Source organism: Cupressus sempervirens, chromosome 2 (genome assembly GCF_028749045.1).
Source record: "Cupressus sempervirens isolate cs-2001-9-10 chromosome 2, ASM2874904v1, whole genome shotgun sequence".
Taxonomy (NCBI): Eukaryota; Viridiplantae; Streptophyta; class Pinopsida; order Cupressales; family Cupressaceae; genus Cupressus; species Cupressus sempervirens.
In genome coordinates this window covers 593992440-594017827 of record NC_143119.1, presented here as the reverse complement: position 1 = coordinate 594017827, position 25388 = coordinate 593992440, and the positions used below count along the sequence as shown (strand labels likewise).

General features: G+C 34.8%; 1 pseudogene; it reads right to left on the bottom strand.

The window, feature by feature from the left end:
- Nucleotides 1–519: 519 nt before the first annotated feature.
- LOC149574802 (uncharacterized) overlaps nucleotides 520–25388 on the bottom strand; it is a 37204-nt pseudogene continuing 12335 nt past the window's right edge.

Genomic DNA, 25388 nt, shown 5'->3' with positions numbered 1-25388 from the left:
TAAAAATAATAACATAAAATAAAGTAAGGTAAATGGGGCTACAATTTTCTATGTCACTCTAGAAAGATTATATCATTAATAGAGGTAGAGTAACCCAATTCTTAACTTTTTCTCCAAACTAAGGAAAATTTATTATTCCTCGGTCAGATAATACAAATATTAAAATACTAATGATTGTAACAACTTGAGTAAGCTAATTTCATTGTAATATACAAGCTTTATTGCACTCCTAGTCATGATGGGGAAAAACATGCAACATCCAATCATGAGAAATGACTGGTAATGTAGCAACAAACAAGTCAGATAATTAAAACAAACAACATACAAAATGATAGAAGAAGATCTAAGCTTAATATTTTTCTAAGATTTTGTCAAACAAATGAACGTGTAGGATCATTGCAATATAGATTAACTGAGTAAAAGGAAAAATTGGTAGGCATGATAAGTTTTGTTACACCTTACGAAACCTAAACCTCAATTGAAGCATCTTCTTGAAGGCCCATATAGTTTTATGCCTTCTTAGATGATTCGCTCCACAACCTTGAATTTTGAAACTTGAGGTATTTTCTTGTAATGCAAAGTAGGATCTATGAAAATAGGTGTTTTCCCTACACGTCCAATAGAAGGAATTCTTACAGCTTGGCTCAGAGGATTCTTATGAATATCACCAAAACTGGTGAAGAACCTGACCTGATGACTAGCGAGGTAGGCAATCTACTAATAAGCATCACCTCCCTCAATGGGACTCCACCATTAGGCACCCTCATTGATGGGTTCCTCACCTTTGCAAGAGCCTATCAATCTACTGGTTTAGATTTTGAAGTTTCTATTATTTCACTAAACTAATCTACCAGATTTCTTCCACTCCCTTGCCTCAAAATACTGCTAGATTTTTGAAATTATTTGCTAACATTGTGATTGACTTCCTCATTTGAAACTCTGCTCCTTGATGATGCTCTCACCAGTGATTTCATAGGCTTGGGTATCTGACTCATAGAGGGTTTCATTTCTATTGTCATGTGTGGCTTATCATTGCCTTGTGTTAAATGACCCTTTTCTTGTCCAACACTTAGCTTCCTCTTTCACCTTGAGAGACCATCCCAAATATGAAGGGGGATACTCTTACTCACTACTTTCAGCCCCTCCATGACCTCTTTCATGGAAGGTCTCCTCTCCTTGGTAGATCAGATATACTGTGCTGCAATGAAAACCATTTGTTTTACTAATTCCAGATTTTTGGGTGGACTCAACCTTGGATCATAGAGTGCAAGAATATTATTCTGCTTGATAAGTGGCATCATCCAATCTATTATGGTGATATTGTAGAACCCTTTAGCAACTAATTCAGTCTCCACAAGAAAACCTGAGCACACGAAAGACAAAGTGAAATATATATATTTTTTGATGTATAAGCCATGTGTTGGTCAAAATTTTGACCAACATGTAGCTTACATGTAAAAAAAAAAATTTTTTGCCTTAACATTCTGACCAATCTAAACTTATTTAGTTGATAGTCAAAATTTTTGGTAGAAAAATGAGGTTAAATGTAGTAGTGACGGATTGAATTGGAACTATTCATACCAAACTAAGTATGCAAAAATTTGTACTTACAATTATATTATCTCTTAGTGATTGAGTAAAGATAAAATACAAATTTTCAAGGTGATAAAATTGCATATATAAATGTATGTATGTATGTATGTATCTCATTGTCATGCCCTTGTGATCTCTATATATGTATGTATATATATGTGTGTATCTATATATATGCATACACACACGTATGTGTGAGTATTTATGTATATACACACATACATATACATAAAGAGAAGCTTCTCTAATCACCTACTTGTGGGAACATAAAGAGATACATGTTTAGAAGGAAAAGAAAAGAAAATTTACATAGGTGCTTCTTCTCCCCTTGAAGAAAATCACAAAGCAAGTACTACTATATTTGGGCCTGAACACCACAAATTACACCACCGTCAAAAATTGCCATCACAATTTGACCACAAATGTTGTGTGGTGCAAAGGGTACAGAGACCATAAGGGCACGACACAACAACAAAATCATAGAGCAATGACATGGAGATCACAAGGGAATGACATTGAAATGTAGAGAACATAAGGGCACAAAAATGAAATCCTAGATCTCCACTAATCTCCACTAAGGGCACAATAATGAAATGCAAAGATCATAAGGGCACAAAAATGAAATGTAGAGATCACAAGGGCATGACAATGAAATCTTCACCAAAGTTCAGAGCTCTCCACCCTCGTTTGGAGCTCTCCACCCTCTTTCACACATAGCTCTCCACAATAAAAACAAATGGGAAATGATTTATGTTGTTGTGGTTTTTTTATTAATATTTGAAATCAACTTCACATTGTGTTGTAACTCTTCCATAGGTGTTTGGTCCTCAATATCTTTTATTTTAGCATTTCAGCTGTTGGTGTTTGAAAATGTTACCTATTTCCAATTACCCTGATGAGAACAAGATGCATCTAGGGGCAGCTAACTCCCATTATCAACACATCCATTCAAACACCAGGCCAACTATAAGGCTATACTCCTTCTGCACTTCAGGCTCTGCAAAACCTAGGCGGGTGGACCTATAGATTCTTTATATGGTACCAGTTGTCAAAGCATACACTGAATCTAATGCAAAGCAGATAGAAACCCTTATTTCTCCTAATAACTTATGAAATAACGTATATCTGCAGTAGCTAGATGCAAAACAATGAAATTCATAAGCTGAGTGAGGGCATTCTGTTTAGAGCTCTTCAACATGAAAGGGAAATTCATTTGATTAAAGATGTTGATTCAAAAAAACTTCAAAAATGCAACAGTATAACTAGTGATCCTATAACTGATCAGTGCCTACTCCATTGGGCAATTCCATGAATTCAAAACATACATCTGTGACATCAGGGCGTATCTCATATACCCAGACATCAGATCTATCCAACCACCTTGTGATTCAGACATCAGTGTTCATTTAGGTCTCATTCTCACAAAATATCCTTCTCAAACAACCAGTAACCTTGTTTAAACATATTGAGCATTTATTTGGCCCTTTGGTCCAACAGCAAAATACATCAAACATACAACCTGAAAGGGATGCAAATGGGTCTCAAATCTTTGTTCCAAAACCACATAAGACTTACAGATTGCTGAGACAGGAGACAAGAACCAAAACAAAACTAGTGAAATTGTTGCTCATATGTATTCCTTTCCTTGAAACTATACATTCAGATGCATAAAATTAAAACATGAAACAACCTAATATCTCAGAACTATCTATATTATCTCTACAATGCTGTTCACATGAGAGTTCTGCTGAAGAAAATGGTGTCACAGTCATGGAAACATGTCAAAATACTGGAACCAATGGTCTCACAGTGCAAAAACTAGAATCCCCAATGGTATCACAGCAATGAACTTTTTCTACCCAAAAACTGGAACCCTCACTCAGCTTATGAATTTCATTGTTTTGCATCTAGCTACTGCAGATATACGTTATTTCATAAGTTATTAGGAGAAATAAGGGTTTCTATCTGCTTTGCATTAGATTCAGTGTATGCTTTGACAACTGGTACCATATAAAGAATCTATAGGTCCACCCGCCTAGGTTTTGCAGAGCCTGAAGTGCAGAAGGAGTATAGCCTTATAGTTGGCCTGGTGTCTGAATGGATGTGTTGATAATGGGAGTTAGCTGCCCCTAGATGCATCTTGTTCTCATCAGGGTAATTGGAAATAGGTAACATTTTCAAACACCAACAAAATGGCGACTCTGCTGATTTGGCACAGGTGCAAGACTGAAAATCCTTTACACCACTGATCAAACTTTGTAGAGTCGCCACCTCTTTGCAAGAGGAATGAAATAACCACTGCTGTGATCTATTTTTATATTTCAATTATTTATAACAGTAGATTGCAACCAGCACTTAAAAACTTATCAAGAATTTGAAACTCCTTTTCAAGAAACTACCAAAAGCTTCAGATCTGCCCATACAACTGAAAGTCCTTCCAAATTTTGCAATGAAATCAACTAGGAACAAATTGGTACAGAGATTTGAGAGTCGCCACTCACACTTGGTGAGAAATAAAACATAATTTGTCACTTGACAAATCTGAACCAGACCTTCAATGTAGGAGAAACTTGCAGATCACTGACATCTTGAAAAGAAAATATACTTTATAAATGAATTCTTGACTCTGAAACTTTTTCTGCAGTATTTGCAAAAACTGAACTGATTGAAGATAGACCTATGACAGTCATAGAACACAATTTTCATCCAGTTTCAACATATTGCTGATAATGAATAAAGCTTAACTGGGGAACATGAAACTTCAGCAAGGAAAAGGAACACATCTTGCTATTGATATGATATATCCAATCTGTTTCACATCAAAGGCTCCTGTTCTTTCAACAAAATGGATTGCCATCTTATTTCCCCAGCAGAGTCGCCATTTTGTTGGTGTTTGAAAATGTTACCTATTTCCAATTACCCTGATGAGAACAAGATGCATCTAGGGGCAGCTAACTCCCATTATCAACACATCCATTCAGACACCAGGCCAACTATAAGGCTATACTCCTTCTGCACTTCAAGCTCTGCAAAACCTAGGCGGGTGGACCTATAGATTCTTTATATGGTACCAGTTGTCAAAGCATACACTGAATCTAATGCAAAGCAGATAGAAACCCTTATTTCTCCTAATAACTTATGAAATAACGTATATCTGCAGTAGCTAGATGCAAAACAATGAAATTCATAAGCTGAGTGAGGGCATTCTGTTTAGAGCTCTTCAACATGAAAGGGAAATTCATTTGATTAAAGATGTTGATTCAACAAAACTTCAAAAATGCAACAGTATAACCAGTGATCCTATAACTGATCAGTGCCTACTCCATTGGGCAATTCCATGAATTCAAAACATACATCTGTGACATCAGGGCGTATCTCATATACCCAGACATCAGATCTATCCAACCACCTTGTGATTCAGACATCAGTGTTCATTTAGGTCTCATTCTCACAAAATATCCTTCTCAAACAACCAGTAACCTTGTTTAAACATATTGAGCATTTACTTGGCCCTTTGGTCCAACAGCAAAATACATCAAACATACAACCTGAAAGGGATGCAAATGGGTCTCAAATCTTTGTTCCAAAACCACATAAGACTTACAGATTGCTGAGACAGGAGACAAGAACCAAAACAAAACTAGTGAAATTGTTGCTCATATGTATTCCTTTCCTTGAAACTATACATTCAGATGCATAAAATTAAAACATGAAACAACCTAATATCTCAGAACTATCTATATTATCTCTACAATGCTGTTCACATGAGAGTTCTGCTGAAGAAAATGGTGTCACAGTCATGGAAACATGTCAAAATACTGGAACCAATGGTCTCACAGTGCAAAAACTGGAATCCCCAATGGTATCACAGCAATGAACTTTTTCTTCCCAAAAACTGGAACCCCTAAAAAGTGAAGAAAGAAAGAAAGATATAGCAAGAAATGAATTCCCGGATCTGATATGCAATTGCCAGGTGTCCACTTGAAATCCAATCCTCTATAACTGAAAAACCTCTTTCTTCCCTCTCTCTATCAACTGGTAGATCAAATCTTCATCATTATACCTCTCAAAGGCATCAAAATATCTGAAAAAGTAATGATGAAAAGATGCAACTGATTCTTGATGCATTCACGGTAAGAAGTGAAAAACTAGTTACAATGTGATTTCAAGAAGCCAAGGAAACAACCTCAAATTGATTTTCTTCACCTTAAGATTGCAACTAACCCCTAAAACCATCCTCTAACCAATCTTAATTATCACTGAAGAACTCAGCCTGTTCTGTCGCCAATGCCTTTGATTTCACAAATTGTCCTATAACTTGAACCAAGAAGCACCTGTGCAAAAACAAACTCCAGATTTGGAAAGTTCAGGTTCTCCCGATTCCAATGGTATATTGGAGTGCCTAATTCGGTTAAAAATTTCCCCAGATATGGCCGTTTGAAAATTAGGCCTCTGTTTATGTCTCTATGACAATATTTCACAAATATATGAACTTTCAAAAGTTAAAACTATATCAGAAGTTCAAACTTTATTTTTTAAAAAAAAAGTCCATGTCAGTTTCTTGGCAAAATAATTTTAAAATGAAAATTTTAAAATCATTTTATTTTTTCTAGCCTCTTTAATTTCGGGTCAACTCCAGGTTTGACCAATGCCACGTGTCACTTTCTGATTGGCTGTTGACTCTTGCCAGATTCCTGAGTTTTCCGGCGACCTCGCTATGTCGCTAGCCGGATTTTTCAAGATTTTCCGGCAAGCGACATAGCGACCTGCCAGATTTTTGACTTTTTCGGCCGCCTATAAGCTGCTGACGTCATCGTTTGGGCATGCATTTTCTTTCAAAATTTACTTCACTCCTTCTAGCTGACAGGGACCCACGTGCACCTAACTTGCCTTTTCAAAATGCTTTGTCTTGTTGACACTATATGTTTGGGTACAAAATCATATAAAGACTAAAAATACTTCCCACTTGCTCAATGTGGGATAATGTTCTTCAATGGTTCTTGCTCTTTGTGTTTGCTGTGATTGCTAAATGCATGAGTTTTCTTATTCCAAACATGAAACTCCATCTTGCTGGTCGTTTTTGCTATGAATCTACAGACTTTTCATTGTAATGGTCATTTCTTATGCACATGGTCATTTAAAATGCTGCTACTCCCTTCAAAAACATGGCTGCACCTTTAGAGAAGCCATGGGCTTGAAAAATGGGGGTTCTTTGCTTCCTTTTGTATGCACATATGGTCTTTTATTGATTGCTTGCTGCAAAAATGTGAATCACATGCTACCTTGAGCTTTGTTTCACCAACAAATTTGTTCATTTCTCTAAAAAACGTGGATGCTTCTTCCTCTGTGGATGTTTGTTGCTGTCCTCTTTGGTTTCTCCAGACATGGAGCACATCTTCTATGTTGAAAACTACCTCTCAGCTGCAACTTTCAAATTGAGACTACAATGTGGGAGAGAGCAACCTTTATGCAATCTTTTCCTTAATTCAATGTGCAAACTCACAACAAAAAGCTTCATTGTGCTCGTGGATTTTAATTGATGTGGAAATTTTTTAATTAATACTATCTTTTGAAATTGCCGGCAAATCAGCATCATATTGTGATCCTCTAAACCTCTTTAATGGAACACTTTCCAAATTCTCTCTTTCTTGAATCTTCACATGCTCCTTGTATTTTTCTTTTAAGAAACCATTTCCACCATTTACTTTGTCATAAGATTGAATCATATGCATAATGATCATCAATTCATTATTTTAAACTCACTTTTAATCAATTATACAAATTGTGAATTAGTGTCTGGAGGCCTGCCGGTTGTAATTAAAACTTGATCCAATCAAGTTACCAAGCCACGAAAATCGGCATGAGTGTTCAATCCTGCATACTCTATCACACTGCAAATTTTCAACCCATGATGGATTCCCAGTCAAGAGATTTTAATTGCCGAACATCCATACTTCAATTACTCTGCAGGCAAACAATGTTAAAAAACATAAACTGGGCTCGGGTTCGGCATTATAAACTGGGTTATTGATCACTTGGGGTTTTGAAAACTAGGATATAAGTTCTTTGCCATGAAGATAATATAATTTCATGTTTTGGGCTCATGAAGAATCACAGGGCACATTTGGCGAATTTCTGAAAAAAGGCACTTGGAAATTTTAACTGGCAAATGTGTCCAAAAGTGATTTTTGGCAAATGTACGGACATAAGAAAGTATGCAAATGGATTCATCATGACTTAAGAACTGGCATACTTCAAGGATTTCTAGGACACAACACAATGGTACAATCCATTTAGGCTAGCCAATCACACGATCAAAGTTATAACATGTCGAACAGGGGTACGGATCAATCTAGATACCGTAGCCGTAACAAAACAATGCAAACTGGGTTTTTGATCATGTTAGCAAACTGATCAAATGGATTCGACATGATCTCAAAATTGGAACATATGAAGTGTCTTACCCCTAGAACACAATGCAAAAAGGATTTTTTTCATTTGGGTCAACTGGGTCAAAGATATGATTGGTCGAACAGGGCTTCCCAGAATTGTGATCAACTAGTTAAATGCACAAAATAGTAAATGACCAACTTTGCGGGGTGCAAAACCTAGTCAAACGGATTCGAAAAGACTTGAAAATTGAAACATAGGTTCTTTGTTATACACACTAAACATCCCCAAAGTGACTAGTCATGACACAGTCCTGGGTAAAAGATATTCAGATGCAAACTAGGCCTCTGATCGCTATTTGACACTTGGTAGAATTGCAAATTTTGACACTAGCTCAAAATGGGACTTCACAGAATGATTCGGGATGGCAAAATAACATTGTGGATCATATGCATATGTCAAATGAAAGGTGTTAAGCCACTCAAACACCATCTAGGCCTCAAGCTACCAACTGACCACATGCATAAAAGGCACTTTAGGACATGATTTTCCAAAATTTTCAAAATGTGACTAAAAATGAAGCATGCAATTTTTAGTCCCAACATCAGCATTCAAGTTTTCAAGTTTCCTCTTCATTATATAGCCCCTTCCACCCTAAAAACCACTATGTTACTTCATTAAAATTAGGACTTGAACAAAGCCACTGATAAAACAAAGCCCATATTCCATAATTCAAATAATAAAACAATAAAACCCACTCAACCCATGCTAACTAACTTATCTCAACATCCTGCACAAAAATAATGTAGACCAAGAAAAATAGGCAAGAAATTTTAGAAAAACATATCACATCAAATATTTTTAGAAAGAAATAGGCCATAACCTAGTTAAATTGTTCTAGTTACTAATTAGTTGGGTTGATTACAAATTCTTATAGAATTGTCATCAGATTAGGTACAATAAAATGAACAATCAATTGTTCCCAACTAGCAGAATCAAATACAGTTTTTGAAGGTGATAAAATTGCATATGCAGATGTGTGTGTGTGTGTGTGTGTGTGTGTGTGTGTGTGTGTGTGTGTGTGTGTGTGTGTGTATTAATGTGTGTATGTATATGTATGTATGTATATATAGAGAGAAATCTTGTGGAATGTAGATATTAGTGGAGATCTAGGATTATGTTGTCATGACCTTGTGATCTCTTTATATGTATGTATCTATGTATTTATATACATATATGCATACGTGTGTGTGTGTGTGTGTGTGTGTGTGTGTGTGTGTGTGTGTGTGTGTGTGTGTATAAATAGAGAGACCTTAGCACAATAGAAAAACAATAAAACTCACTCAATAGGTAGCATAGCCTTGGGTATTGTCACAAGGTTTTAAACATAGCTATATAAGGGGTGAGTTAGGACATATATAGGTTAACCTTATATTAACTATAAGCTACAACATAAAGGTTGCACCAGGGTATTACAGTATTGTAATTATAGAAAATTGTCTAATTCGCCTGAGTGAGTGTATGATGGTGAATAGTTGTATTAGGTGAGTAAATCTAACCAGTGGAAGTGAGTATTTCAAGGGTCTTGATCCTATGGATACATTTATGTAGGCAGCCTAGTAGGTAGAGTATGCCTCCAGTGTGCAGATGCCTTGGAAATAGTTAGGTAGCACTTAACTATTTTAAGGCATTATATGTTAACTCACAAGGCTTATATTTTAAGAAATTATATGTACCTAGTGTACCTAGCTTTTGAAAATAGAAAGATAAACTTTTCATTTTAACATTAACTTGTTACATCTATTTAGACTCATTGATTATTGTAACAAGCTTTTAAACATAGCTATATAAGGAGTGAGTTAGGATTTACATAGGTTAACCTTACATTAACTATAAACTAAAAGTCAAAGGTTGCACCCAGGTATTATAGTATTGTAATTATAGAAAACTATCTAATTCGCTCGAGTGGGTGTATGATGGAAAATAGTTGTATTAGGTGAGTAAAGCCCACCAATGGTTATAGGAATATAGCTACATCAAAATAATTAGAAACTAGAACTACATACTCATTAGAGTGAGTAGTTTAAGGGGCTTGATCTAGTGGATACAGGTATGTAGGTAGCCTGGTAGGCAGAGTATGCCTCTAGTGTATAGATGTCTTGGTCATAGTTAGGTAGCCTTGGACATAGTTAGGTATCACTTAACCATATATGGATGGATGGATGGATGTAACTATTCTCTACTTTACAGTGTCATCCACATGGGCGTCTGGGGAGAGTTGGGCTTGCACCTTCTGCAATACTTCATTTCCATTATTTGTGCTCTTTGAATCAAATGTATATAACTTTTTCACTTGTAACTATAATTTTCAAATAGCACAAATCACAATAGTTTTTTATAATTCTATGGTTGTCTTTGTAAGTTTATAAAATTGAAGTTTAAAAATTAATTTCATTTATGTACATCTTTTTCAAGTTTGATAGTTATCATTATCTTGACTCACAGTCCAACAATAACTTTTCAAAACACATACTGACCAGTTGGAGATTGATCCAAAAAATTGTAAGAATGATTGTACCAAAAGAGCTAAAAAATATGATTGGTGCACGATAATCATCTTTTTATGCTCTTTTTGGCACAATTGTTCTTACATTTTATGATTTTTGGTGAGAACAAAATTCCAAACTAATTAGGTAGGTGATCCAAAATTAAATCATAATTGGTTGAGGCATGTTTAAATATCTTATTTCACATGTTATTGAATGTTATGTGTTTATGTGCTACTATTAATGAATGTTAAAGGATGAACTAATGTTAGATGTTAGCTTTGGACATTATGAGATTATTTTATGGATGCTCATAATTGTTTTTAACTTCATGTGATAATGAATGACTTCTATATTTTATTAATGAATGAATGTGAGATGCATCTCTTCTTAGGTACACTTTCTAGAGCGTTGTACCATTTCTTAAGCTCAAAATAGATAAATCATGATTTGAAATGAAAACTTGGGTGCTTAACTTAATGAATGAGCACACCGAGTGAAAGGCCTCATGTGATGAAGGATTATATGATTCTCTACATATTTCACCACATAGCAATGCATTGCAGGTTCACATACATTCTTAATTAGACATTTGTGAGCACTATGTGTGTGAAGGCTCCATGCAAAAACATGTAAAAGTGAAAAAGGTCATGATGAACATTTTCAATAACATGTTTTCCAAGAGCACACAAAAGTTCCTCAAGATGATTTCACATTATTAAATTTTAATGTTTGCCAACACTACTGCTCTTCTTCTATATCCTGCAGAAATAAAAAATGTTGCCTCCAACAATGCAACAATATGATAAATGGGAATAGCACATGCCTGAGCCATAACCTAGTTAAATTGGTCCAATTGTTGATTAGTTGGGTTGATTACAAATTCCTATAGAATTGTCATCAGATTAGGCACAATAAAATAAAAAATATGTTGTTTCCATCTAACAGAATCAAATACAATTTTACAAGGTGATAAATTGCATATGCAGATGCATCACTTGAATTTCTAGCATGAAGTGGATTCCCTAATTTATAATGAATGGTTGGATATAAAGGCTCCATATGTTGGCCCAACAATGGAAGCCAAGAATGTAACCATGCATGTATTGACACACTCTCCCTGCAAGGATCCCAAGTATCTACTACTACTATTAATTCGATCTAGTTGCTAATTAGTTGGGTTGATTACAAATTCTTGTAGAAATGTCTTCAGATTAGGTATAATAAAACAAACAATATGTTGTTGCCAGCTAGCAAGATCAAGTATAGTTTTCCAAGGTGATAAAATTGCATATGTAGATCCATCACTTGAATGCCAGGAATCACTATATGATCCAGAATGTAATGAAGTACTAAAGTCGGTAATAACTTCTCCCTTGTCTCCAAAAAATGTAGTATATGTTCAAGGTCCCTTGGCTCCCAGGAATTTGTAGCAGCTATTCTAACTACTACAAGAATAACTTTAGCTAAGAGTTGAGTGTATAAAGAAGAAAGTTATGCTTTTAAGTACGTAAATGCCATAATCACAAGGCTCATTCCCTTGTAGAAGCCATAACCTAGTTAAATATGCATATATATACAAGCCATAGCCTAGTTAAATGGGTCTAGTTGATTACCTAGGTTGATTACAAATTCATGTAGAATTGTCATCAAATTAGGTACAATAAAAGAAACAATCAACATTATTTTTGTACAGAATCTTGAGCTAAGTCACTTAGCATGGGTTGAGTGAGTTTATTGTTTTATTATTTGAATTTTGAAATATGTATGCAGTTGGATCAATTTTTCTATTGTGCTAAGATGTAATAAGCACCTTAAAAAAAATCTCTTTGTATACATACATATATGCATATGTATGTATGTATATATGTATGTATGTATGTATGTATATCTATGTATGTGTGTATATATGTATATATCATACACACATACATGCATATGTATACATGTATGTATATGTATGTATGTATATATCTATGTATATATATATGTATATATAAATACATACATACATACATACATACATACATATGCATGCATGCATGTATGTATGTATGTATCATGTGGAGATCTAGGATTTTATTCTCGTGCCCTTGTGATTGATGCATTTAATTTTTGTGCCCTTGTGATCTTTACATCTCATTGTCGTGCCCTTATGATCTTTGCATCTCATTTGTTTTATTGTAGCTAATATGATTACAGTTCTATAGGAATTTGTTGTTGTGCCCTTGTGATCTCTGCATCCCAAGTATCTACTACTACTATTAATTTGGGCATCACTATATGATCTAGAATGTTATGAAGTACTAAAGTCAGTAGTAACTTCTCCCATGTCTCCAAAAAATGTAGAATAGGTTCAAGGTCCCTTGGCTCCCAAGAATTTGTAGTAGCTATTCTCACTATTGGAAGAATAACTTTAGTGAAGAGTTGAGTGTAAGGAGTTGAAGAAGCAAGTTCTTCTATGTAAATGCCATAATCAGGAGGCTCACTCCCTTGTAGGAGCCATAACCTAGTTAAATATACATATATATCAACCTAGCTAATCAACAACTAGACCCATTTAACTCGGTCATGGCTTGTTTCTTTCTAAAAATGTCTTCTATGATATGTTTTTGTAAAAAAATTGTGAACTCTACCCATTTTTCTTGGTCTACATTATTTTTGTGGAGGATCTTGAAGTAAGTCACTTAGCACCTTAAAAAAGATCTCTCTCTCTCTCTCTATTCACACACACACACACACAGAGATATATACACACACATACATATATATGTATGTATGTATCTATGTTCCCTTGTGATCTTTGTTTATGTATGTATGTATGTATGTATGTATGTATGTATGTATATATATATGTATGTATGTATGTATGTATGTATGTATGTATATATATATGTATGTATGTATGTATGTATGTATGTATGTATGTATGTATGTATGCATATAAACAAAGAGATCTTAGCACACAAAAAAAAAAACTCACTCAACAGGTAGCATGGCCATAGATGCAATGGAAACACCTATTGGTAACTAGATTCCTCTTTTTCTCTCTCATTTTTCATGTGTTTATTTCATTTGAACTATTATTTCTTAGGGGAAATTTTCTAATATTGGATTCATTATTCATTTTATGTAGGAGGCAATGAGGACATGCCTGGATGTACTCGTGTGATGAATTTCTAGTGAGCAATGAAGTTCACATGGTTGCCCCTAATTAGTAGAGAATATTAAACTATTCTCGAAACCAAGTGAATCTCAACAATAACCTATGATTTTATGACAACTAATTGTGTGAATCTCTTGTTTTCAGGAAATGCAAAAGAATGACATAGTTCAATATGAAATCTCAATTCATATGCATATGACATCAGGTGGAGATAAAAAACACAACAGGTTTTCTTTTTCGTTAGAGGTCTTTAATTAGGTATTTTAAGTTATAGACCATCACAAAAATTGTTCATGATGATGGTTTATAATTTTTTAAAAAAATAATAGACCTATTAAATAAATGTAATCGTGTTGTATTTTATTAGCCCTGCATGTTCTCCATGCATTCTCAATTCAGAGTGGCAGAATTTTATTTTGGATGCAATGCAAAATAACATGCACTAGAAAATGGGAAAATGATGTCACTTTTGCAAGTTTGGAACCTTTTTTGTACTTTAAACGTTGATCATTTTTTAAAGATTTTAGATGTTAATGGGGATTTTAGATGTTAGGGGGGTGGGGCCAAATGAGCTTCCATCTTCAAGTGGTTGGCCTCGATTAGTAGAGAATATCAAACTATTCTTAAAACCAAGTGAATATCATAGCTATTCAACATTTGTCACCAATTATTTTTTATTAATACAACACGTCATTGAAATTGGGATGGTTGTCCATCAATCTCGTCGCATTCCCACCACATGCCCATCCTAATTATGATGAATTATTTTGATGACTTTTTGTGGGGCCCATAGCATTTCTATTGCATAGACATCACAATTTTTACAATTAAAATGAATGGTTTGCTAGAACGGTAGCCTAATTTACAACACCTATGGTTGTAGCAATCGCAAAGGTAACCCTAACCATCAAAACTTGTAACAACAAAAGTCCAATGCCCTCTTAACAAGAGCCAAATCCAACTAATTTTGGTTGGGTGATGGGTTATCGTTAGAATTGCGATGACCTGCCATCACAATTTAGGTCCAAATATAGTAGTGAAAGTTGTAGTCACCTATGAATCAGGATCTACACATGCACCACTATCTATCATTGTCCATTAAATGTAGATGTGTATTTCTACATGCTCATCTTTTATGTGGGATTGAAGGTACCAGACATCGGCTTTCATGAATTGTCAGAATGAGCATGCCCTATCGCAATATCTGAATGGTAAGAGAGGGGAGACAATATTAATATTTGAATCCCAACCTAGGCCTATTTTATCCTAAGATAAAGGAAAAGTATCTGATTGACTACCCATATGAATTCATCAAAGTGATATTAATTCATGAGCTTATTCCTTGAGTGTGATTTTATACTTTCAATTTGGTCAATTTTCTTGTTAGTGTATGTTAGGTTTTTTGTTGGAATATGTAATATTAAATCAGCCAAGGAGTTAATTAAGATTGATTAATTAACAAGAAATTTTTTAGTTGTGGAGTAGAGATTATTAGACTATAATGATATATATTTAATTTGGAATTAACTAAATAAAAGTTATGATTCCTAATTAAATAAGATTTGTGATTTAAAAGACAACTAAAAATTATAAAATTTGAAAGTGTTGAGCTATCATTTTGCATGATGCTTAATGATAGGAATCCTTTCGAACTCCTCTATTAAAAATTTGATTTGGAATCAACTCCAAGGTTCCAAGTGATCTTGTGACCTACTAGAATCTGCTCAGTTGAAGATAAATGTGAGTGTTCACGAGGAGGCCTTTGCTGGTTTGTTTAACAATTCAGATAAGATGTAGAAATCTGGTTGCTGTTTTCAAAAGAATAAAACACACAAATTTTTTTTTTTTTTTTTTTTTTTTGTATTTTCTATTTTTGAATGAATGCAATCTAACAATGAAACTATATGAATTCCTAATTTAACCAAGGGGTTAGTAAAGCAAATAAAAAAGATAGGGTAAGAAGAAGTTTAAGCAAATAACATGAAAGTGATATCCTAATAGACATAAACTATGGAAACAATACATCTGCAAATTAAGCCTTTGAAAAGATCGATGAGTAACCAATGAAAATAGAAGAAAATTTCTTTAATTCCACTGATGCAATCATCGATGGGAATTTAGTAACCGCAAGATGTTTCACTTTTCCTCAAATTGCAAGGCTATGGAAAGTGTGCTCATTCGAGATGAAAATCTATGCAGGAACAATATGATGATCTCTTCTTGAACTAAGTACATTAGCAGAATTTGTAGACCCATAACAAACACTAGAATAAGAGATTGCACAACTAGAACAATGCAATAAAACAATTAGCTCAATTATGCTTCATGAACATACATTTACAAAATATAACACACTTACGCAAGAATCACTACACTCTAAATGCGAGCACCAATAGCATATATTATTGCATCAAAATAATGGTAGCTTGGAATACATATTAAATTCCTAAATTTATAACAAATCTTCTCCTCAATTTGTGTTGAGAGTGAGAGATATCTTTAATCAATCATATGCTTCTAAACTAATAAAACAAATCTATTTATGTACAAACTGACTCTCTAACTGGTGCTTAGTAGGATTTCATCCATACTTATATCATTAATTGGATGCATGAGCCTTTACATGTCTTAAAACAAAGAAAATATGATAAAATAAGAAAGAGAGAGCCATCAGTCAATGTAGGAGTGTCTAAAAGTGCCAAAAATAGAAGCTCCATCTTCACTAGGTGTCTGTAGGAGTTAAACTGTTGCCAAAATGTGTTTTTGATGCATGAAAAGCTCTAAATTTAGAACCAGAAATTAACTGTCAAAGCACCTCTTAATTCTTCAAATTCTTTCAGAACACCACTAGAAAAGTGCACCTACACAACTAGTGCACCAGCACACCTTGGAAGCAAGTTCCAAAAATTGCAAAATTTCACCAAGTGTCAAAAATTGAAATTCTGGCTTCTGGGTTTTGTTCCCCTTTATACCAAAGCTATGTCTAGGTATTTTCCCTTGAATTTCTTGATAATCTTAGTGACTTGAGCCACATTTGGAAAATATAAGGCTTCATATTTCTTTTACTTTATGCCTATAGTTGCCCACCTCGATATGGATCTCCACAAAATCTCTAAGCTTTACATCAAATTCTAATAGTGCTTCTTCTGTCCTAAATGCTTTCCTAATGTCATCATCATTAGTAGCTTCCTCAAACATTTTCCAAAACTTCTCAACTACTACCTCTACTAGTATAAACTTCTCCCTAGAATCATCCTCAAAAATGTCTAAACACACATCACTATAATGCCTCTCTGCCTCCAAAATTCGCTCTTGGGTTTGATCCTTGAGCTTGAGAATATTTGCATGTAATGTTTCCATTACTTTATTTCTATCCACAATTTTCTCTATCCAATCATCTATTTTGTCTAACTCCTTAGTTGTATACACTTTCATTAAAATCCAATACCTTTGTCCTTTGATAGACTATAATGTCTACAAATCTTTGCCTCAGGTATGTACTTCATCCATCGGACCAAAATATTGATTCAAAATGGTGACTAGCCTATCCATATTATCTTGCATATGGTGTAGTAGCTTTAGATTTCCTTGTATAATCTATACACCTTTCTCCTCAAAACTTTCTCACCATTGTTGACAAGTTTTCAAAAATGGATCCAATTGGCCCGTACCCCTATCTCTTCTCTCCAATGTTGCACTCAAGGTTTCCTCAAGGTTTTTAGGATCTAAGGGACCAACAACTTCACTTAGATATCCTTTTAGGATATCACTTTTTTTTACAAAGTGTTATCAATTCTACCCCATCCTATTCTAAACTCTTGAATACTTCTTTAATCCCTATTGCAACCATTAGCTTAGCAATATCCAAGGTAGGTTTCCCAAGCATGGCCTCCCTAATGTGATAATACCATAGAGTCAATCCTTCAACATTTGAATGTGGAGGAGGATAGCCATGTGAGAAAATAAGTCTTGGTTCTGATCACTTGTGATGAAGGCTAATGTGCATGCATCTTTTGGAGATGATTTAGGATTTCTTAGGACTTCAATCAATTCCATCCTATCCTCTTCCTCTCTGGTGAATTGCTACTTCTTGTATCTTATCACTTCCTTCCTTGGCCACCTTGTGATATGCTCCATTGGAGATTTTTTTTTTTAGGACAAAGGAGTCTGCTCAGCTATACTCTTTCCCATATCCCCCCTATCTAGAGTCCTCTCCTTTTGTACAAGATCTGTACCAAGAGTCTTTGTGTTTGTAGAGTCCATAGTCCTTACCTCGGTGTCTTGGGAATTTTTTTGAGGTTGTTCACTTATTTGCCCTTCCTCTAACACTTCCTTAACAGATGCTTGTTGTAGCTCTTCCTCTTGCTTGACCTAAACTTGTTCTCCTTTGGTACTTAGAGGAAGAGAAGTAGCCAATCCCTTGTCTACAAAAAATGTGACTTGCATTTGAGATGATGGAGCTACCTTGGGTACTTGTGGCTCAAGTGGTAGCTAACTCCAATCCTCCTATTGAGGTTGATTGGTTGGAGTATCATTGATTTTATCCCTAGCCAATTTAGTACCCATAGGCACGAAATCAAAATCTATCATCTGAAAGACATTAGTGCCCTCAACATCCTACTCATCTATCCATTGTTGCATTTCATCTTCTGATATTGTAGTCTAAATGGATTGCTCAGGAATAGATGGCATTGTGATTTTGGAACTTCTTCTCCTTTCTAACTTTGTAGCTCTTATGAGACAAGTCCTCTGGTTCAAAGGTATATTATCCTCTTCCTCCTTATCATCCTCTTCTTCTTCATCTTTTGGGAGAGGTTCGAGAACTGATGGAAAATGAATCACTTTCCTAGTGACCTTTTGTCTACTCTTTATCAGAGTTTTGATCTTTCTCTTCTTAGGCACAGAGGGGGAGGCTTTTTCTTCTTGTTAGGGTGGAGACACATCTTGAACTTCCATTTCAGCTTCTCCTTAGCCTTGTTCAGCTAGCGAAACTTGAAGATCATCTTGAGCTTGTGTAGCTTTCAAATTCTCTAGCCCTTGTACATTTTCTTCTCCTTGCTGTGGAGGTGCCTAAGTTTCTTCCTCTTCTGGCTCAACCCATTGATGAGAAGTTCTCTTCCTCTTTCCTTTACCTTTTTGAGCCTTGTAATATCCAATTGGTCTATCAAGTTGGTGTACTATCTTAGGTTTCACTAGCGACTGGGCTATAACTGTAGGCACTGTTGACCTTAGCTCCTCGACCTTTAGCTAGGTGGGCTTGTGCATGAAAGACCACCATTTGAGGAATTAGATCAAGCTTGAAAGGTCCCTTGATCCAATCCTTTGTCAATTTAATGGCATGCCTTTCCCTGTGATTAATGTACAAGTTTTCTTCTTTCTCAATCTTGACATTCATGATGGGTCGATCACTAATCTTATCCCTATTGAGCAAAGGATCGAGAAGATCCTCCATATCTTGTTGCACAATATTCAATGGGATCTTTATCTCCAAAGCACTCTCTGCCAAATATAGAGTCACCCTACAATAATCCATTATGTGGATATCATAGTTATCCATTGTGTTCATCCAATGATCCTCAATCACATCCTCATGTTGAAATGTCTTGCTAGCTAGATGTTGCACTCTTTTGATGTTATCAAAGTAGGGCCAAGGATAATTATATTCTTCTAAGGGATATTGATCTCATTCACACTCAAAAGATAGAATGTCTTGTCTTCACACCACACTAAAAGGTCTTATAGTAATAGGCCATATCCAACATATTTTGTGCTACTTTTTGACTTTTTCATATGCGAACAAGAATTGTCGAGCGATCTCTAGTAGACTAAGTCTATCAGTGGGATATCTAGGGAGCTTCTTAGGGTTGATAGTCATACCTTCTACCCTCAAATATGTAAATATTTTAAACTAGATGTAGTAGGCTCCAACTTCTAATATCTTAGCTACTTCCTCTTCTGACATCCTTTTTGCATAATCCCCCTTTATGAACTAAATTATTGTAAATATAAAAGCATCATTTATGATCTTGTATTCCTTGCTTTGCTTTGGGGGCTTCTTACTTACCAGCTGAGGATATACATTATAGGGCCATGCATTTTCATCCTACATGCTACCCTTCTTAAAGCCCTGGATAATCTGTTGCCCTTGTGGCTAACAAGTATACCCAATATGATGTCATATAAAACCTTTTGTTATTATTCACTGCCACCAACTACTCACCCAAGTTCTCACTAAGAATGGAAGCCCAATTAATTGGCATCTTCATCATCTTGATAGTCTCAATGAAATGTACCATCCATATGTTCAAATGCCCCGATGTCAACAAGCCCATGACTCTACTCAAGAGTATGATTGAATATCCAATATCCTCTTTGATGTAACCTCTTGTCATATCCACTTTGTCTACCTTTTGCCCTAGAGGAGTCTTCTTGATGAGGTATGTGGACTAAATGATTTCAAAAGCTTCATCAACATGTTCCCTATACCATCTCTCAACTTGGTGATAAGTCAATCGAATAAACTAATCTGCCTCAGAAGATGGAACACCTTCTCTATGTTATTGGGTCAGAGATCTAGGACGATCTCTCCAGTTATGCTCTTTATGACCCTTTCTTCTGGAACATATCTTTTTGCGAGAGTCATGATCAATTCTAAGGATTGTACTAAAATTGGATGTGATGCTACATTAACCAGTCCTGATTAGATCAAAGAAGATATCATCAGAGACCTTTCTGTGGGTTTATTGCAGAGTGTTAGGAATGTGCCCAAACCTGTATGGCCTAGTTTAGTGCCCCAGATTTTTAAATAGTCATCTTGAAAGTGTGACTTGGTTGGAACACCTTGAAACATGAACACTATGGGCTTTGGAACCATCTATGCTGCAAGGGAGGATGATGAAGAAGCCATTGAATCTGCATAAAAAATGATGTCCAATGTTTGGAGTTGAAGAAAAAATGATTAAATTTAAACCCTAAAATTGACACAAACAAAAACCTTAAGATCCTAACAGACAAAAACACCTAAAAACATAATTTTTATGAACCTAGAGTGCAAAAACAATGCATAGTAGTGCACCTCATGGGGTGCACTGATGCACACTTTATATTAACTTAGGTGCTAAAAAAAGGTGTTTAAGGTGCATAGTAGTGCACCTAATTAGGTGTGCTATTGTGCACCTCAACTTGAAATATGTTTATATTTTTAAGTTTTTTGAGAAAACAAAGGTGCATAGTAGCACACCTAGTTAGGTGTGCTACTATGCACCTTAATAGTGTTTTTTTCTTTTGTTTTTTAAAGTTGGCTTAGTCTTAGTTTTTAAAAAAAAATTCCAAAGTCAAAATAAGGTGTGCTACTACGCAACTTATTTTTGGAGTCTAACTTTGTTTTGTGTTTTTTGTAGGTAGGGGAGAAGATGAGGTGCACCTAATAGATGCAGAGCTATAATCAACTCTCGAAGAAGAAGAAGATAAGTGGGGAAACAAAGGGGGTCCCTAGGTTTTATAGATTCGATGTCCTAAGCATCCTTTGGTGCTACACAGTTGTGCATCACCAAAGGTGATGCCCCTTTTTTAAGCACTTTGGCACACTAGCACACCTAGGGAGGTACACTAGTGCGCCTTTTTTCTTTGCAAAAAATACATATGTTCTCTGATTTTGACTTTTGAGATCTGGATTTTCAAGTCAAGACACAAATTTGATCAAGGACACTAGGCAAAACCCTAGAAAAGACTCAGACCCGAGACTTGGGATTGGAAAAGCCAAAAAATAAAGTAGCGGGTCCCCATTTCTAGGCAGAAATGGGGCGTTTGTTGTGAAACAAAAACAGAAAGTTAAGAAAAAATTCAATTAAAGCATTAAATATAAATATCAAATTTGTTTATCGATATATATTTATTCATTGTTATTTAATTAGTAATAATGAAATTAGATTTTCACCTAATTAGTGAGCTTTGAATATTGTTATTATTGATAGGTAAAAAGGCCTTAGCCCTACGTACAATATTTACTCTATTTTTAGTAGATGTTTAATGGGTCAACGAAGAAATATTTTTGTTATAATATCTTATATACTTTAAAGCTTTAAGATCCTCCTTTCCTTAGTGAAAAAATTACTTGACATAAAAAATTACTCGACATCATGCGTGTTAGTAAATCCTCTGAATCTGCACATACAAACTAAATATCTTGGATGAAGAGTTAGATTTAATAACATTAATATTTTGTTTTAAAATATGATATATGAATGACTAATTATGGTGGGATAGGAGAAAAGAATAGTATTGAAAGAATATTTTTTTTGAAATTAAGTTGAAAGATTTCATAACCATACATAATAACAACTAAACATACTTAACTTTCCTTTTTTAGTAGATCTTAAGTGTAAAAAGATAAAATCACATCCCATCAAACATTGTTGTAAATATAATCATAAGACACAAGTTGTCTAAATTATATATATTTGAAATTTTACTAATTCCAAAAAAAATGTGTTACAAGTAGAAAGATTATGGGGGAAGTGAATCATCATATTCAGAAATCTCGTCAAAGGGATCATTTGGCTCAATCAATTCTAAACTAATATTTTCGTCATTTTCTCAATTCCTGACTCAATTTTCAATCATAAAGTGTTTAATCCAATCACAAGATGGCATGTATCTTACATGTAAGAAATAGATTTGAAAATTTGTATTCCTTTTGATGGTGGATTTCCAATTCTTAAATGTTTTGTAATCTAAGGTGAGTAATATAGGGAAAAGAGGCACGTTTCTACCTCCATTCAAATTTTAATCATAATTACAAAGTCTTGGAATCATACACTCTTTGTTGATATTCATGAGCACCTTCTCCAATCCCCAAGGTATTCACTTTTGTAAAGTCTTCTACATAGTAGTGCAATGCTAAATTTATCAAATTCAATCATGCTCCCATTGCAATGAAATGTCTAAGGGGACATTATATTTTTCATTGTTGAAGATGAATTCATTCCCAAGAATTTTATAGACAACCCTAATAGTAAAAAGATAGGAAGAAAGAAGAGTATTTTTAATATGATGACTAGTAAGTGGACCACCAAAGACAACTTGGAAATGAGGTTCTCGTAATTTTATAATGGTTTCCAAGACCTTGCTACCATTGACTAGGCTTTCTTAGTTTAAATAGAAAATATGAAGAAAATGAAGGTTAAATTATGTGGCAATGAACACCCATTGATCTTCTAGTAATAAAAAAGAGAACATGTCATGACCCACCTTGTGCGACTCCTATTTGGGAGGTTGTCGACACTTTCTGACTCAGTCGATTAGGTAGGTTGACCTCGACTGGAGAATTTTATTTTTGCATCAATTTGTGTGAGTTTGACACTAAGTCGATATGTGTTCAACCTAAAATTAAAGTTGATATCTTTTTGGTCGATATGCGTTTTGACTATATGATGAAAACCTTGTTCAATTGTTAGTGTTGATTGATTATGACTACATTATGTTAGTTATTGTAGATGATTGGATTTATTATGATGTTTTAAAATTAAGCTTAACATTTTCTTGATAACATGTAATATTGATTTAGTGATGGATATTGTATGGATGTATTTATGCACATTTATTTGATTAATTAAAATGGATGATTTAAAATCATGTTATGAATTTGAGTGTATATGGCAGTTAAATGTTTAGAATTCATAGTATTAAAATGTAAATAATGTTTTGAATTTCAATGAGAGATACCATATTGGAAATGTTATTTTATTTATCATTATAGTGGCAATAGTGATGTGTTTTCATGTTTGAGGTTGTGAGTGTGCAGGTACTGAAGATGGAAGGGTGGTTGAGCTAGAGGAGTTTAGCTCCTCGGCAGGGTTAGTTTGGAAATCATATGGTGTAGTTGCACACACACACAAACACACACACACACACACACACACACACACACACACACACACACACACACACACACACACACACACACACACACACACACACACACATACACACACACATAGTTTTTATTTGAATTTAAATCATTTACTTTGAATTTTGATTTATCTAGATGGGTTAAACATTTTGTTTATGTATGAGTAGTGTAAATGATTAAATGAAAATATTTAGTCATTACTTCTTTTGAAAAATTGAGCAAGATGCGTAGACTATCTATTATTTTTCAAATATTAAAATTTAGATCTTAAAATAAATATTATACTCTAAACTTATTTTAAAATCATAATTACAAGCTTGAATTTGAAATGGTAATAGGTAGTTGAGAAATTTAAGTGGTAACTAATGATAGTATTCAAATTTGAAATATATAGTCATAAATTAGATGTGGAAGCTTTTAAAAGAACTTAAAGTTTATTTAAAGTTCTTGCACCAAGTCGTAGCTGCAAATCCAAAATGAGTGGGAAATTAATTGATTGTTAACAATTTTAAATTAATGATAATGATGGTAATTTCATAAGAAGAGGAATGACGGTTTAGAGAAGGAGATGTGGGTAGAGGGAGAGCAATTTAACTAAGGACAAGACACAGTTTTGGAGGGAGGGAGTGAAATTGACAATGGAGTGTCATGTCCCCAATTTTTTGGTGACAGTTCGATTTAATTAATTTAATTAATGGTTGTCCAAGGACGACTAATTAGTTATTTTAATTAAATAAATAGTTATTAAAAGATAACTTTATATTTAATAAAGTGACTTGGAAAATATTTAATAAAGTCACTTAAGAGATAAGATCAAAAAGGTTCTAGAAGTCTCTGGAGAGGATGGAGGGAAAAGAATAAATAGGCACCCCGGGGCTCCATTCGAAGCATGCAGTTGTTTATCTCTCTTTCGATTTCAGATTGTGATTCAATCACGGGTGCATTGTGGAACCTAGGGTTTTTGCAATTGTCACAATTGGCCATTGAGAACGATAACTCTCAATTGGTACGCAATTTTGAGGGTGTGAAATATCATCCGAATTATTGCAGATTGGAGGTGACATTCAGTCATTTCATCGAGGCAAAATTGGTGGCTTAACGCCAAATTTTGGAGGGATTATTCTGGGAATTCAGTTTGAAGATATAAGTCATTCACAAGGGTTCACAAGATCAGTTGCAGTATTGGACAGAACAGGAAAGAAGGAAAGTTTACTAGACTATCCTCCCAGCCAGCGTTTTCGTACATTGAGGACGAAGCCTGAACCGAGGGGATCGACTTGGATTTAATTAGGAGCTGTTGGATAGAAGTCGGAAATAATTTGCACAAGGCTAAGTCGAAAGAGTTAGCAGAAACAGTGTTTGATAAGGGTCGGAATATATAAATTCAAAGTCAATATTACAGCAGGTGGAGGGACGCAGGTCGGATCATCTTTGATGCATTGTCGTCATTGCCATCGGGAGGACGCAGTTCATAACGGAATAAGCACTGTTCAAAGATTGCGGGCAGTCAATCTATACTGGAGAGGGCAAGACAACGAGGGTTCTCTGAAATCATTACCTTTTTACATCACCGGTTTCCCATATGGGCTGTCGCGCTTCTCCATTGACACCAAGACATAGGCGGATCTGATGTAAAACGGACACTGCCGACTGAAGGATAGATTTGGGTAAAATTCATCATAAGGAGATTGTCAGACTGCTGGCGGAAATCGCTCACACCAAATCAAAAACGACAGAGTCACTTCTGGTCATTGGATGCGTTCATGAGCATAGATTCATTGTG